The sequence below is a fragment of the Acipenser ruthenus genome, chromosome 48 (genome assembly GCF_902713425.1).
Source record: "Acipenser ruthenus chromosome 48, fAciRut3.2 maternal haplotype, whole genome shotgun sequence".
NCBI lineage: Eukaryota > Metazoa > Chordata > Actinopteri > Acipenseriformes > Acipenseridae > Acipenser > Acipenser ruthenus.
In genome coordinates, this window is record NC_081236.1 from 4,956,056 (window position 1) to 4,973,438 (window position 17,383).

General features: G+C 36.2%; 2 non-coding genes across 2 annotated transcripts; both read left to right on the forward strand.

Annotated features, from left to right (window-relative positions):
- The first annotated feature begins 1,864 nt into the window (after positions 1-1,864).
- On the forward strand, positions 1,865-1,936 carry trnag-ucc (transfer RNA glycine (anticodon UCC)). The gene has a single exon. It is a non-coding gene; the product is annotated as a tRNA-Gly (tRNA).
- A 4,761-nt stretch (positions 1,937-6,697) lies between these two features.
- Positions 6,698-6,769, forward strand: trnag-ucc (transfer RNA glycine (anticodon UCC)). Its single transcript has one exon. It is a non-coding gene; the product is annotated as a tRNA-Gly (tRNA).
- The last annotated feature ends 10,614 nt before the right edge of the window (positions 6,770-17,383 follow it).

Below are 17,383 nucleotides of genomic sequence, written 5' to 3' on the forward strand. Positions count from 1 at the left end.
CTGTTATGTGAGACTTCTGTTGAATTTTTAAGCATTTGATTCCCTGTGTACACAAAGGCGGCAGTCCTGATTTAACGAGTGGGCAAGCAGAGCTCTCGGTGACTGATTTTTCAGTCTTTTTCAGTCACGTGATTGAGCGCCTTCCCGGCAATGCACCGTAAATAGAAAAGTGGAATGCAAGATATTGAACACGGACACATCCCGGATTTGAACCCGGGAACTCGCGCACCCCTAGCAAGAATCATACCCCTAGATTAAACAGCCAAATGCTGGCGGCGATTTGGTTCCATGAGCTTCCAAAGAAGCGTAGACCTAGATGCTCTGTATTGAGGAATTAGTGTCACCTTGCTGTGTGCCTGTTAGGGGCAGTCTGATTTGCTTTACCTGGCGGCTAGCATTTCTATGGGTATCGAGAGGTGGTCGCTATAAATGAGGAAACTTGTTAAGATAGGATTTAGTTTCGATATGCATACATACACATAAAAAATAAACAAAACAAAACTGTGTTTCGTTGTTTTGCAAAGGGATGCACTGCAATTTTTTATATTTATTTTATTCTTGCGAGCACGCAGCTGTTTTATATATTCATTTTAAATAGATTGGGGGAAATTGGTACTGTGTTCTTTACAAATGTAATCTAGATTGTAACGAGACCATTCAAGTGCTGACGTTGTTGTCTACTTTGTATGTACCACAAAAAGAACAGATTTGCTGAACTGGTTAATTAACCTTACTATAAAAAACTGATAGATCCAAGTATTTTATATAAACTGCAATACTATAATATGTGGTAACTAGTTGAATTAACTTCACTATAAGAAACTGCTAGATTAAGAGTTTGTTTAATTGTATCATCTCTATATGTATCTACCAGACAATTGTTAGATGGTGAAGTGAAAGTGGAATTGTCATATTGTTTACATTGTTGTTAATGTGCTTGAGATTTTGAAAACAATTATTAATTAAAACTTGTAAAGATTATTTTTGGAGTATGATTGCTTGATTTCTCCTGGATAAAAGAGTTTGTACGGGAACCAACCACTCGAGGTCCTTGTCCTCAATAAACACACGGTGGCGTAGTGAAAATAACATAAATTACGCTATCTGTATATAAAGACCTGCTACACTTCAATACTACTGCCGCTACTCGGACACCACACACGGAATCATTGTAAACACACCGCCATAGCACAGGCTGCCGACCAGCCATACCGCCGCCGTCACGAGAGCCTCCCGTTCCCTTACATCCTGCTTCCTATTCTGCTCCCCCTTGTCTTTAAAACCAGCCTTTGAAATGAGCCAGGTAAAGGGGAATCATCCTCTGATTGGCGCAGGGAAAGAAACGAAACATTCTAAAAATGAAAGTAGCCTAATTAAAACAATAAAACAACACACATAGCAGCGACCTGCTGCAATTGTTCTGCCGTGTGTGTAGCACGGAGTGCCCAGCTGACAAAACAAACACGAGCTTCTCGGTAGTTCGCCGTGATCGTATAGTGATTAGTACTTTGCGTTGTGGCCGTAACAACTCCGGTTCGAATCCGGGTCACGGCAGGTGCAATCCTCACACGGCAGAGAAGCTTGTTCTTTTTTTTCACACGCCATCTTCATGGCATGCACCTTTTTGAAAGAAAATAGAATACAATAATTGCTTCATCGTGTTAGTACAGGCATGATGCACACCAGCCTGCTGTGTATGAAATAATAATTACAGAAATAATCAATCTATAAACACCATAAAAATCTCCCACAAACACCAGTCGCTGTATTAACGCTTATCGAGTAGAGGCAAGACGGGACCTGTCCCAGCAGCCAACGTTACAGTGGCTTAATTCAATCTTTGAAGGTGATTTTGAGAACGGAGGCGTTGGTGGTATAGTGGTGAGCATAGCTGCCTTCCAAGCAGTTGACCCGGGTTCGATTCCCGACCAACGCAAGTCTTTTTTGAACTTTTTCATTTAACATTGGAAGAAAGCGTAATACATTCCCCAACTAATTTGCCTTACTGGTTAATAGTCTTAAAAGCATAACTTTGAAAGTATCACTGTGAGTTATAATGATCTGTGAGGTGATATTAGTCACTACATTAAGCCCCATCAAACGAATGTGTTCATTTGGAATCATGCATTGATAATGCGTTGTCGGGAAAACTGCAAATATGGATGGAAGCGTGAGTTGAATGATTAATCACATTCTAAGGATTGATATGGTCCTGTTGTTCGTCCTGCCACATAACAATTGCGTTGCAGTTACATGCTCTGCAAAATCAAATATTTAAAATTAAACAACCATCTGATAAAACTTACTGCAGCCGGATTGTTTTAGACACACATGGGCGCATGAAAAAAATCAAACATATGTTACCAAAATAGTCATTGCTGTATGATCTACAGCAACTGTGAAATGAATGGTTTTATAATCTGTTATGTGAGACTTCTGTTGAATTTTTAAGCATTTGATTCCCTGTGTACACAAAGGTGGCAGTCCTGATTTAACGAGTGGGCAAGCAGAGCTCTCGGTGACTGATTTTTCAGTATTTTTCAGTCACGTGATTGAGCGCCTTCCCGGCAATGCACCGTAAATAGAAAAGTGGAATGCAAGATATTGAACACGGACACATCCCGGATTTGAACCCGGGAACTCGCGCACCCCTAGCAAGAATCATACCCCTAGATTAAACAGCCAAATGCTGGCGGCGATTTGGTTCCATGAGCTTCCAAAGAAGCGTAGACCTAGATGCTCTGTATTGAGGAATTAGTGTCACGTTGCTGTGTGCCTGTTAGGGGCAGTCTGATTTGCTTTACCTGGCGGCTAGCATTTCTATGGGCATCGAGAGGTGGTCGCTATAAATGAGGAAACTTGTTAAGATAGGATTTAGTTTCGATATGCATACATACACATAAAAAATAAACAAAACAAAACTGTGTTTCGTTGTTTTGTAAAGGGATGCACTGCAATTTTTTATATTTATTTTATTCTTGCGAGCACGCAGCTGTTTTATATATTCATTTTAAATAGATTGGGGGAAATTGGTACTGTGTTCTTTACAAATGTAATCTAGATTGTAACGAGACCATTCAAGTGCTGACGTTGTTGTCTACTTTGTATGTACCACAAAAAGAACAGATTTGCTGAACTGGTTAATTAACCTTACTATAAAAAACTGATAGATCCAAGTATTTTATATAAACTGCAATACTATAATATGTGGTAACTAGTTGAATTAACTTCACTATAAGAAACTGCTAGATTAAGAGTTTGTTTAATTGTATCATCTCTATATGTATCTACCAGACAATTGTTAGATGGTGAAGTGAAAGTGGAATTGTCATATTGTTTACATTGTTGTTAATGTGCTTGAGATTTTGAAAACAATTATTAATTAAAACTTGTAAAGATTATTTTTGGAGTATGATTGCTTGATTTCTCCTGGATAAAAGAGTTTGTGCGGGAACCAACCACTCGAGGTCCTTGTCCTCAATAAACACACGGTGGCGTAGTGAAAATAACATAAATTTCGCTATCTGTATATAAAGACCGGCTACACTTCAATACTACTGCCGCTACTCGGACACCACACACGGAATCATTGTAAACACACCGCCATAGCACAGGCTGCCGACCAGCCATACCGCCGCCGTCACGAGAGCCTCCCGTTCCCTTACATCCTGCTTCCTATTCCGCTCCCCCTTCTCTTGAAAACCAGCCTTTGAAATGAGCCAGGTAAAGGGGAATCATCCTCTGATTGGCGCAGGGAAAGAAACGAAACATTCTAAAAATGAAAGTAGCCTAATTAAAACAATAAAACAACACACATAGCAGCGACCTGCTGCAATTGTTCTGCCGTGTGTGTAGCACGGAGTGCCCAGCTGACAAAACAAACACGAGCTTCTCGGTAGTTCGCCATGATCGTATAGTGGTTAGTACTTTGCGTTGTGGCTGCAACAACCCCGGTTCGAATCCGGGTCACGGCAGGTGCAATCCTCACACGGCAGAGAAGCTTGTTCTTTTTTTTCACACGCCATCTTCATGGCATGCACCTTTTTGAAAGAAAATAGAATACAACAATTGCTTCATCGTGTTAGTACAGGCATGATGCACACCAGCCTGCTGTGTATGAAATAATAATTACAGAAATAATCAATCTATAAACACCATAAAAATCTCCCACAAACACCAGTCGCTGTATTAACGCTTATCGAGTAGAGGCAAGACGGGACCTGTCCCAGCAGCCAACGTTACAGTGGCTTAATTCAATCTTTGAAGGTGATTTTGAGAACGGAGGCGTTGGTGGTATAGTGGTGAGCATAGCTGCCTTCCAAGCAGTTAACCCCGGATCGATTCTCGGCCAACGCAAGTCTTTTTTGAACTTTTTCATTTAACATTGGAATAAAGCGTAATACATTCCCCAACTAATTTGCCTTACTGGTTAATAGTCTTAAAAGCATAACTTTGAAAGTATCACTGTGAGTTATAATGATCTGTGAGGTGATATTAGTCACTACATTAAGCCCCATCAAACGAATGTGTTCATTTGGAATCATGCATTGATAATGCGTTGTCGGGAAAACTGCAAATATGTATGGAAGCGTGAGTTGAATGATTAATCACATTCTAAGGATTGATATGGTCCTGTTGTTCGTCCTGCCACATAACAATGGCGTTGCAGTTACATGCGCTGCAAAATCAAATATTTAAAATTAAACAACCATCTGATAAAACTTACTGCAGCCGGATTGTTTCAGACACACATGGGCGCATGAAAAAATCAGACATATGTTACCAAAATAGTCATTGCTGTATGATGTACAGCAACTGTGAAATGAATGGTTTTATAATCTGTTATGTGAGACTTCTGTTGAACTTTTAAGCATTTGATTCCCTGTGTACACAAAGATGGCAGTCCTGATTTAACGAGTGGGCAAGCAGAGCTCTCGGTGACGATTTTTCAGTCTTTTTCAGTCACGTGATTGAGCGCCTTCCCGGCAATACATCGTAATTAGAAAAGTGTAATGCAAGATATTGAACACGGACACATCCGGGATTTGAACCCGGGAACTCGCGCACCCCTAGCAAGAATCATACCCCTAGATTAAACAGCCAAATGCTGGCGGCGATTTGGTTCCACGAGCTTCCATAGAAGCGTTGTCCTCTGTATTGAGGAATTAGTGTCAGCTTGCTGTGTGCCTGTTAGGGGCAGTCTGATTTGCTTTACCTGGCGGCTAGCATTTCTATGGGCATCGAGAGGTGGTCGCTATAAATGAGGAAACTTGTTAAGATAGGATTTAGTTTCGATATGCATACATACACATAAAAAATATACAAAACAAAACTGTGTTTCGTTGTTTTGCAAAGGGATGCACTGCAATTTGTTATATTTTATTTTATTCTTGTGAGCACGCAGCTGTTTTATATATTCATTTTAAATAGATTGGAGGAAATTGGTACTGTGTACTTTACAAATGTAATCTAGATTGTAACGAGACCATTCAAGTGCTGACTTTGTTGTCTATTTTGTATGTACCACAAAAAGAACAGATTTGCTGAACTGGTTAATTAACCTTACTATAAGAAACTGATAGATCCAAGTATTTTATATAAACTGCAATACTATAATATGTGGTAACTAGTTGAATTAACTTCACTATAAGAAACTCCTAGATTAAGAGTTTGTTTAATTGTATCATCTCTATATGTATCTACTAGACAATTGTTAGATGGTGAAGTGAAAGTGGAATTGTCATATTGTTTACATTGTTGTTAATGTGCTTGAGATTTTGAAAACAATTATTAATTAAAACTTGTAAAGATTATTTTTGGAGTATGATTGCTTGATTTCTCCTGGATAAAAAGAGTTTGTGCGGGAACCAACCACTCGAGGTCCTTGTCCAAAATAAACACACGGTGGCGTAGTGAAAATAACATAAATTTCGCTATCTGTATATAAAGACCTGCTACACTTCAATACTACTGCCGCTACTCGGACACCACACACATAATCATTGTAAACACACCGCCATAGCACATGCTGCCGACCAGCCATACCGCCGCCGTCACGAGAGCCTCCCGTTCCCTTACATCCTGCTTCCTATTCCGCTCCCCCTTGTCTTTAAAACCAGCCTTTGAAATGAGCCAGGTAAAGGGGAATCATCCTCTGATTGGCGCAGGGAAAGAAACGAAAGATTCTAAAAATGAAAGTAGCCTAATTAAAACAATAAAACAAAACACATAGCAGCGACCTGCTACAATTGTTCTGCCGTGTGTGTAGCACGGAGTGCCCAGCTGACAAAACAAACACGAGCTTCTCGGTAGTTCGCCTTGATCGTATAGTGGTTAGTACTTTGCGTTGTGGCCGCAACAACCCCGGTTCGAATCCGGGTCACGGCAGGTGCAATCCTCACACGGCAGAGAAGCTTGTTCTTTTTTTTCACACGCCATCTTCATGGCATGCACCTTTTTGAAAGAAAATAGAATACAATAATTGCTTCATCGTGTTAGTACAGGCATGATGCACACCAGCCTGCTGTGTATGAAATAATAATTACAGAAATAATCAATCTATAAACACCATAAAAATCTCCCACAAACACCAGTCGCTGTATTAACGCTTATCGAGTAGAGGCAAGACGGGACCTGTCCCAGCAGCCAACGTTACAGTGGCTTAATTCAATCTTTGAAGGTGATTTTGAGAACGGAGGCGTTGGTGGTATAGTGGTGATCATAGCTGCCTTCCCAGCAGTTGACCCGGGTTCGATTCCCGGCCAACGCAAGTCTTTTTTGAACTTTTTCATTTAACATTGGAATAAAGCGTAATACATTCCCCAACTAATTTGCCTTACTGGTTAATAGTATTAAAAGCATAACTTTGAAAGTATCACTGTGAGTTATAATGATCTGTGAGGTGATATTAGTCACTACATTAAGACCTATCAAACGAATGTGTTCATTTGTAATCATGCATTGATAATGCGTTGTCGGGAATACTGCAAATATGTATGGAAGCGTGAGTTGAATGATTAATCACATTCTAAGGATTGATATGGTCCTGTTGTTCGTCCTGCCACCTTAAAATGGCGTTGCAGTTACATGCGCTGCAAAATCAAATATTTAAAATTAAACAACCATCTGATAAAACTTACTGCAGTCGGATTGTTTTAGACACACATGGGCGCATGAAAAAAATCAAACATATTGTTATAATAGTAGGGTGTAGTGTATGTGAATATCTCCTGTGTTTGTATTGTCAACTGTATGTATTGGTTGTGTTTTATGTATTGAAACCCCCAAGCACTCCCTCCTCTGTCTCTGAAATTGTTACATTTGTGTGGCGGGAAGGAGCCTTGTTATATAAACTCGGAGCGGGAGTATTGGTGCGCTCTGATTCCCAGCTGCGTTAGGGTGAGGTACTGTACTGCGGGACTGTGCTGCGGTATGAGTGTACTACACGGAGTATGGCAAGTCAAATTATCATTTAGAGATATCTCTAATTCATTTATAGATATCTATAAATATTTGAAGATATCTCTAAATCATTTCCAGATATCTCTAAATATTTGAAGATATCTTCAAATATTTAGAGATATCTCTAAATCATTTTAAGATATCTAAAATGCATTTTTAGATATCTTTAAATCATTTGAAGATATCTTTAAATGGAGCTTTAAATGAGATATCTAAAATGCATTTTTAGATATCTTTAAATCATTTTAAGATATCTCTAAATGTTTTGAGATATCTTTAAATACTTTTCAGATATCTTTAAATCATTTAGAGATATCTCTAAATAACGTCCTATTCATTTAAAGATATCTGCAAATCATTTGAAGATATCTTCAAATAGCTTCCTGTTCATTTCGAGATATCTCTAAATCATTTAGAGATATCTTGAAATAACTTCCTGTTCGTTTAGAGATATCTCTAAATCATTTGAAGATATCTTCAAATGAACAGGAAGCCATTTCAAGATATCTCAAAATGACTTCCTGTGAAAATGCTCTATGTTTTCAATGGACTTCCTGTCCATTTAAAGATATCTTCAAATGAACAGGAAGTTATTTAGAGATATCTCTAAATGTTTTAGAGATATCTCTAAATGAACAGGATTTTATTTGAAGATATCTTCAAATGATTTAGAGATATCTTTAAATGAACAGGAAGTTATTTGAAGATATCTTCAAATGATTTACAGATATCTTTAAATAATATGTGGATTTGGCTAGCATGGTGCGCCAAACTGTCATTTAGAGATATCTTAAAATGAGGGTTTTAAAGATATCTCTAAATCATTTAAAGATATCTTCAAATAACTTCCTGTTCATTTAAAGATATCTGCAAATCATTTGAAGATATCTTCAAATAGCTTCCTGTTCATTTCGAGATATCTCTAAATCATTTCGAGATATCTATAAATAACTTCCTGTTCATTTAGAGATATCTCTAAATCATTTGAAGATATCTTCAAATGAACAGGAAGCTATTTCAAGATATCTCAAAATGACTTCCTGTGAAAATGCTGTATGTTTTCAATGGACTTCCTGTCCATTTAAAGATATCTTCAAATGAACAGGAAGTTATTTAGAGATATCTCAAAATGATTTAGAGATATCTCGAAATGAACAGGACGTTATTTGAAGATATCTTCAAATGATTTAGAGATATATTTAAATAATATGTGGATTTGGCTAGCATGGTGCGCCAAACTGTCATTTAGAGATATCTCTAAACCATTTCAAGATATCTCGAAATAACTTCCTGTTTAAAAGTAAACCAGGAGAAATATTTTATTCACTCAGTTAAGGAGTACAGTGGGGGCAAAGGCGCTATGGCTCATCCTGAAGCTGTACTAACAACTCTTGGAGCAATTAAAAATACACTCAGCACACTTGAAAGACATTTTCAAGACGGTTCTATTGAAATTGATAACAGTTATAGACTGTTTCAAAATGCAAAAACAAACTTTGATAGAATCAGTATGGAAATTCCAGAAAACGTTAGAGTGGAAATATCAAACTGTTTTCATGAATTAATGCCGGTGTTCGAAAACGAAGGAATTTCTGACACCCAGTCAAGCATAAATACCGGTGGTGATTTTGTGGTTCAGCAGAGGAGAGAAGGTAAGTTAATGTCTCTATTCTCTTTGGGAACTACAGTCATTTTAATACACACGTGGATTGGTTATTGTCGCATTTAATTTTTTATTTATTTATTTATTTTTAATACAGGTCAGTTTGGTTTGCCAAGGATTTCTGTTTCGAGACACCAGCTCCAGATTTTCGTTTCTCGAGGATACACAGGAAAGAGGATTGCTGAACATTTAGGATGCTCGGTGTCATACATTTATAAGCGCTTAAAAGCGGAGGGTCTGTCACCAAGAGACAAATACAGCAACATCACAGACAGCGAACTCGATACTGAAGTAAAGTCACTTCATTCCCAGTATCCAAATGCAGGGGCCGAGGTTAGTTATTGTATTTACAGCTTTGAAATTGGTGTTTATTCTTTAATGGTTGAGGGTCTGTGCCCGCTTTCACTACGAACGTTTACGTTAAAAAAAAAAAAAAAGATTTGAAAATGTGGGTTTGTATCTGATTTGTTCAAAATATAATTATAATTTGGAACGGATACCTGTTTATTGATACCTGCGCATACAAACAATGCTAATATTATAATGTCCTGGATGTATTACAGCAGTTTATTCCAATAATATAATAGTAACATTTTTGAGTCATAACAACTGTGTCAAAAGTAAGCATAATAAAACAAATTGATGTTTGCTTTCCTCTATAGATGATGAATGGATATCTTAGAGCTAAGGGGATATTTGTTCAGCGACAGAGAATACGCAAGTCTCTAAACAGCATCGATCCAGTAAGCAGTGCTGGACGATGGGCCCAGGTCATTAACAGAAGATCTTACTACGTCCCATCACCAAACAGCATGTGGCATATGGACGGTCATATGAAGCTGATAAGGTGAGTCTACTTTGTGTGGTGTTAAATATATATTAGCGTGCACAGGGGTAGGGGTCAGGGTTCGTAGGTGACGCAATCAAAGACATAAGCCCGATATCAACTTGACATCAACTCGAGTTCTGGGAGAAATCAGTATACTCGAGTTGTCTGTCCATGGTAACGAGGTTAATATTTTATTTTACCCAATTATCTGATCTGAAATCACATATGTTAAAGATATTTGTTTGGCTGCTCATGTCTATTGACCACGAAAAAAAATTTATATCACTTTATTACATTTTATTCTTTATGTATTTAATATACATGCATTCATTTTGAGTACATGTTTGTCCCAATTTGGCACAATGGCTTGTATGCATTTAGTCTGAAGCAAAACTATCCAATTTTCTCAAATTAAACTGCCATATTTGTTCCTGGAAGGAAAGTAATAGATTTGTATTTGTTTGTAATAGATTAGGCTCTCATGATGAATCTTACCCTCATTCTTCAGGTGATCGTACTGAAAGGTCAGAATCTTCATAATTAACTGGGTCATTGTTTTGAGAAGAGGTCATATAATTAAATTGTGACAAAGTGAGGATCGTAATTTTCACTTGTACCAACTGGAGGGCAGATTCTTCATGAAATCCTTCATGAAATCCATAGATTGTCATTCCAAAGGGCAAATAAGTAACTGAAATCAGGTGTAACAAAATGTGGCTACTGCACAGTTTTTATATGTAAACAATGTGACTATTTTTAGTTATAACCCTTTAAAAATTAACACAAACGATATTGTTGTTCTGTCAGCATTGTAGTAGGTGCCAGATATCCATTTTCCTGGATATTCTTGAAAATGAAACAGAACCTATATGTGCCAGTCCTGGTAGATAGGTGAATACTGCCTAATTAAAATAAACTTGAGAACTCTGCATTTCACCCCATATAGAGGCACAATATAATCTGAATATTTAACCTTTATTGGTGTTAAAATGCTCTGACTGCTATTGGTGAAAAAAATATGTATTGTTCACAATACGCATATCTTATTACTGTAAAAATAACTTTTTTAAAATGTTTACTTTTGATTGTAGGTGGGGATTTGTTATCCATGGTGCCATAGATGTTTTTTCTCGCCTTGTTCCATATTTGCATTGTGCCACAGACAATAGCTCAAGCACAGTTCTACAGGCTTTCTCCAAAGCAGTGGCAGAATATGGGTTACCGTCTCGCATGAGGTCAGACCATGGTGGAGAAAACATACAGGTAGCCTTGCTTATGAACATCTTGAGAGGGCTCCAGCGTGGCAGCCACATAACTGGAGTATCTGTTCATAACCAGAGAATAGAAAGACTTTGGAAAGATGTGTTCCTACAAGTTGTAGAGCCCTTGTACAAGGAATTCTATGATTTAGAAGATCTTAGTATATTAGAGGCAGATAATGATGTTCACAAAGCATGCTTGCAGTTGGTGTACCTTCCAGAAATTAATAAAAGATTACAATTATTCAGACAAGGATGGAATAAACATAAAATCCGAACAGAAAGGAACAGAACACCTGAACAAATTTGGTCAGATGGATTGGCTGCAACACTTGCAAGCTCTGCTGAATCAGGGGCAAACATTTTGGATGGTAAACAATTTGAAGAACATTTAATATTACATTTACAAAGAGCTGGAGTCCAAACAACACATATTTTTTGTATGACAGAAACTGAAGAGCATTCCAATCCACTTAATTTAACTACTCAGCAGCTTAATACCCTTAAAGAGGAAATCCAACTTGAAGGAGACTTTATGGATAAATATGCACGTTGCATTCACAAAACACTAGAGTTTATGTTTTCTAACGAATAATAAAACCATCCTATTTGTTTTAATATGATCATTCTGGAACTTAAGTTTTCAAGACACAGCACAGCAAAATGTTGTACTTTTTAACCAATTCAGGAAGCTTGTTTTCCATGATTGTCTAGGTGCGGTCGGAGCAAATGAAGTTGTTTTATGATTTGGTCATGAATTACACCTAGCATAAGGGTGTCTAGAAACTGCAAGTGGACATAGACCTGTGTGGTTTTGTAAGCTGGAGGGTACACTAGCTGTGGGAAATTACGGCTTAAAGTCTTTATAACTACCAAGCAACATTCTACTTTTACCTACATATCTTAACAATTCCACTTAATCACTATTGTTCTAGAAAAAAAGTAATACTTTTGAGGAACTGATCCTGCATTTATTTATCTATTGTACACAAAGAGATGATTGATGGTCATAGTTACCTGTGGTAAAAACTTTCATCTAATTTGTCCAGTCCAATATGAAAGCAGGACACATTGTATTTATAACATGAAACTGTATTTAAATGCTTCTGTTCTGATTGTAATATTTTACCATTAAAGATATGACTGAAGACTATAACAATGTTATCATTCAAAAACATGTTTATTTATTTGTGTGTCTTTTTTAACATGAACACCCTTAATGTCTGTTTGAAAGTTAAGACAGCATTATTTTCATAAATATGAAATGTTTACAACATCATTTTGGTACAAAAGTTAAACAGCAAGTATGTGAATTTGGCAATTAACTTCTTATCCAAAGTCATGAAAAAAATAAAACTCACACATTTTCTTTCTTCACTTGAGGAAATAAAGGTTACATACAATGTTGAATCCCCAAAGAGGTCATTTTATACAAACAATTTGACGTCATATTTTCAAAATAAACTTTTTTGTAAGAAAACACACTTGAGATGTAGAAAGAAAATGCCTTACACAACAAAGGGCATTTGCTCAAACAACTTGACACCATCAGTATGATAAACCATGAGCGGCAAGGTTCCATTCCATTGAAAATGTATGGTTTTAATTGGCACATCGTAAGCTCAGACAGTAAAATGCAACAGAATAAAAACAGTGTTATTTCAATGAAATGGCTGAACAGCCCTGTAACTTTAAAGTAGGTGATAAGACAATGCAATCAAACATTTGGAAGGCAGATTTATCATATTTTCCACCATCACAGGACTTGGTGAGTTAAGTTTTACACCTTAAACGTAACGTGATTATTTCTTAGACTCAGATGAGAGGAACATCACAAGTCCCGTTTAGTAGTAGATTTTTTCTTTATTGAACATTGTGTATTGTAATTGTGTAATCGCATGACAAGTTACACGTGTTTGACAAGTGTTTTGTGTATATATATATATATATATATATATATATATATATATATATATATATATATATATATATATATATATATATTAGCTCAAAGAGCCAGCTGCCAGATACACACATACATACATTATATATATATACACATACATACATACACACGTATATATACATACATACATACATATATATACACACACACACACACACGACTGCGGTGAAACCAGAGTAAGGGTGGTTATGTAAAAAGTCGGTTAAATGAATCCTGTTTTAAATATCATTATACACAGTTGTAACAATTACTATATTCACATAATTATTGTTTTGAGATTGGCTTTTATTAGGGAGCTCCCCTAAATCACTTGAGAAGATAGATACAGGGTATTAATGCTTGTGACAGGGTAGACGTCTGTCATGTGGATGCGTGCATCTGCTGCTGAGTGACAGGCAGGAGATCGAGACGGAGTTGATATGCCCCGCAGGCGAACAGGTTTTATTTGCACATCAACACACTGAACAGCTCACGTGACACTACCAGCAATGGTAGCGCACGGAGCACATACCACGAAAGTGTAGAAAAACTTTGGTAGGATCTACAATCTCTGAACTAATCCTCTCTGTTCAATAACAAACTAAAGTTACTGAAGAGCTTGATCATAGCGGATAAACGACAGATTACTGTGTGTGTGTGTGTGTGTGTGTGTCAATATATATATATATATATATATATATATATATATATATATATATATATATATATATATATATATATATGCTCAATAAAAAGCCTATGTCATAAAAGTAATTGGAATGGATTAAAAGGGAATTGGAACAGAACACTATAAATTTTATCTCAACTGATTGCTGACCCTCCATTTTTTACAGGCTTTACGCTGTGGTGTTCCTGGGAAGTCATGCTATCAAGGCTTTACAAATCATTATGAAAGAAGCAGGCTTAAGTAGTTGGGCATTTACAAGTAAAATATATATTTTTTTATATAAAAACATCCCTTGTCAAATGATTCTTCATGTCACTTGACTTCAGATATAGCTGCTGTGATTCTAACCACTACCTTAAATCATTGTCATTATAAATGCATTCTCTGAATTTAGAATGGATTTCATTTCTCGTTTGAAGTCCTGTACTGAAGCATAGCTTACTGGTATCTCTAGTGTATTGCTACAAGTGTGTGCAATAGGTCTCCTCAGGCTACCACAAAGTCTATTAAATACTATTGTAATGCCATCATTTGGCAGTAATGGGGATCCTGTAACAAAATGCAGAAATTTGGACATTTCATCCTGATCCACTGACTTGATGAAGTCACGTAAATAGTAATAAGCAACTTCTTCTTCAGGTTTCAGGTCTTTTTCAGAAGTTGTTATACACTGCAACACACGGTCTGCAGTAGGCATCTCCTGCCAGTACAGGTACGAAATTAAGTCTGTATCTAACTGTGACCAAAATGCTCTCATATGAGACTCTGGAATAGCCTGCCTTATAAAGCAATTCAAGAACATTGGTTTTATTACCAGTTCATTTTGTGCTACAAGAACCAGTTGCTCTCTAAAATCTTTAGCTGAAGGAACTGTGTGCATGCCATTCACAGAATAAAAGGTCAGCAAGTCAGATTTTTCAGAAATGCTTAGTTTTTCAAAACTATTCAAAGCCTTTTGCAGCAAGGTTCGTTCAGGTACTGTTACATGGAGCATAAAGTCATCCAACAGTGTTCTACTATCAATCATAGAGGTATTAAACACAACAGATAGCAGTGTTGATCTACAAAATCTGGGTGGCACGCAATGATTAAGCTGACACATATGTGACAAAACGTTACCAACAACAGAAAAAATGTCCTGCGCTTTGGCATATTGATTTACTGGTATACATGGGACAAGAGCATCCTCACCTTTAAACCACTGAATGAAAGCACTGTTCCAAAAAGAAGAAAAAAGATATTTTGTTAACCCACCAAAGTCATCTCCCTCTTCCCCAATAAAGTTAACATGTAAACGTTTATTGATGATACTTTGATTACTGTAAATTCTTTGTACATCTTCTAGAACAGTGTGTCTTTTAACTTCAACTGTAACTTCTTCTTCCAATAACACATCTAGATCAGAGAAAGCTGTGTAAGGTAGAAACACAAATGTTACATTACAGTAAGTTGTACCTTTCATTCCTCAACTTTCATATTTTGCAGAAATATGCTGAATGTTATTAAAATATCCACTATCATGGCATCTCAATTGTGAGAGACACCGTGTTTCTTGAAGAGATCACTATAGTGAACATGAAATACACACCCAAGAGCCTCTTACGATGTATGGATTATCACCCAGTGCAGTCTCTACCTCACCGAGGGTTTCGTTCTTTCATTTTTTTTAATTACGTGCAGTTTCATAAACTAAAGTTTAATACGGTAATATAACATAATTTTTAGTCAAAAAAGGTCAGTTTGGCAGTGTTCCTAAACTGCAATTTTAGAGTTGCCGAATAATGAGTTCTAACTGAGTTAAAAAAAAAATACATACCTCTTTCAAGCTCCTGTTCCTTTTCTCCCAAAAGAGACTGGTGGAGCTGAACCTTATGGGAGAGAAATATTAGAGAAAATATCTAATATGTAACATTGCAGAAAATACTGAAATTAAAACCTCTCATTAAAATACCTTAACCATTCTTTTCATCCAATCAATTTCTTTGAATTCAATATACTGTATGTATTAGCATGGAAGACAATCCAGCAATAATGGAGAGGTTTAAAGTTCTGGCAACACAATTATTAACCTGGGAAACAACAAAAGCTTATACCATAACAGTAACAACATAAAAAACTTCAAATGTAATATACTTGAGCAAAGCTATTTCAAAATGAATTATCTTATGAGTGCGCTGAAAATTATTACATAGTTTAAACAAAGACTAAGCTAAATGTAATATTTTGCATGAAAACATTAATCAATAACTTATGAACACCGAATTATAAAATACATTTTTCAAAAACTAAAAACACTCAGGCCGTAACAAACATTTTGTTTCTTGCCTTCCAAGCAATAGCAGAAAGGTTTGTAACTTTTCTGTAGATTTTCAAAACATTAAAACAGCACTTTTTAATTAAAAACATGTTGGCACCACAAACCTTTACTGGCAGGACAGGAAGATGCTCTCCAATGACATTGGTAACATGACCTGTGATTGGCCACCTTAGGTTGAAGTCCTATTGCTCTGCTGAAACTACAGATGCAGAGGAGTTGCTGTTAATGTGCTATTAGTCTGTCCTCCATTTTCAAACTACAGATGCAAGAGAGCTGTTGTGGATCTGTTTTTAGGTAAGTAAAATTATTGCTATCACACTCTTCATTCAGTATTTTACTGAAATATTATTTTCCAAACAGAATAATCTTGAAAGACTTTGAAATGCATTTTTTATTAAGCTTTCTTTTTGAAATTGCAGACAAACTAATGTAGTTAGATGTGTAGTTCTAAGAATACATCCTTTGAACTTCAAGTAAAAATACTACTACTGTAATAATAATAATAATAATAATAATAATAATAATAATAATAATAATAATAATAATAATAATGTTTGCTAAGCATTCCAAAATGTAGATAAAATGATTCCTGTTAAACAAAGACCACCACATCTAGCTACAACACATTAGCTGTCTGCAATTTTTTTTAAAAAGAGGCTTAATAAAAAAAAGATATATGCTTTTCAGTCTTTAAAGATTTTCATGCTTGGAAAAGAATATTTTAGTAAAATACTGAATGAAGCGTATGATAGCAATTATTTTCCTTACCTAAAAAACAGTACATCCACAGCAGCTCTCTTGTATCTGTAGTTTCAACTTAGGTTGATCAATCAGAGGTCAGGTTACAAGTCATTGGAGTGCTTCTTCCTGTTCTCCCAGGGAGGAGTCCAGCCAGGAAAGGGTCTTTGTATCTTTGTTCCAGCAGTACACTTACTGTTGGTGTGTCAGCATTTACATGTGAGAAAGGTAGTGGTGGAGGCGTTGATGGATGAGTAGTCCATTCTGATAATTGAAACTAGTTATAAAAATATATATAAAAGAGTATAATTAGAATAAAAGACTGAGTGCTTGAAGTATGCCAAATTATATATATATATATATATATATATATATATATATATATATATATATATATATATATATATATATATAATCAATTACAGGATTTTGCAGCTACATAAAAAACAGCTTGTCTTACAGTATTGCAATTTTCTAAGAATT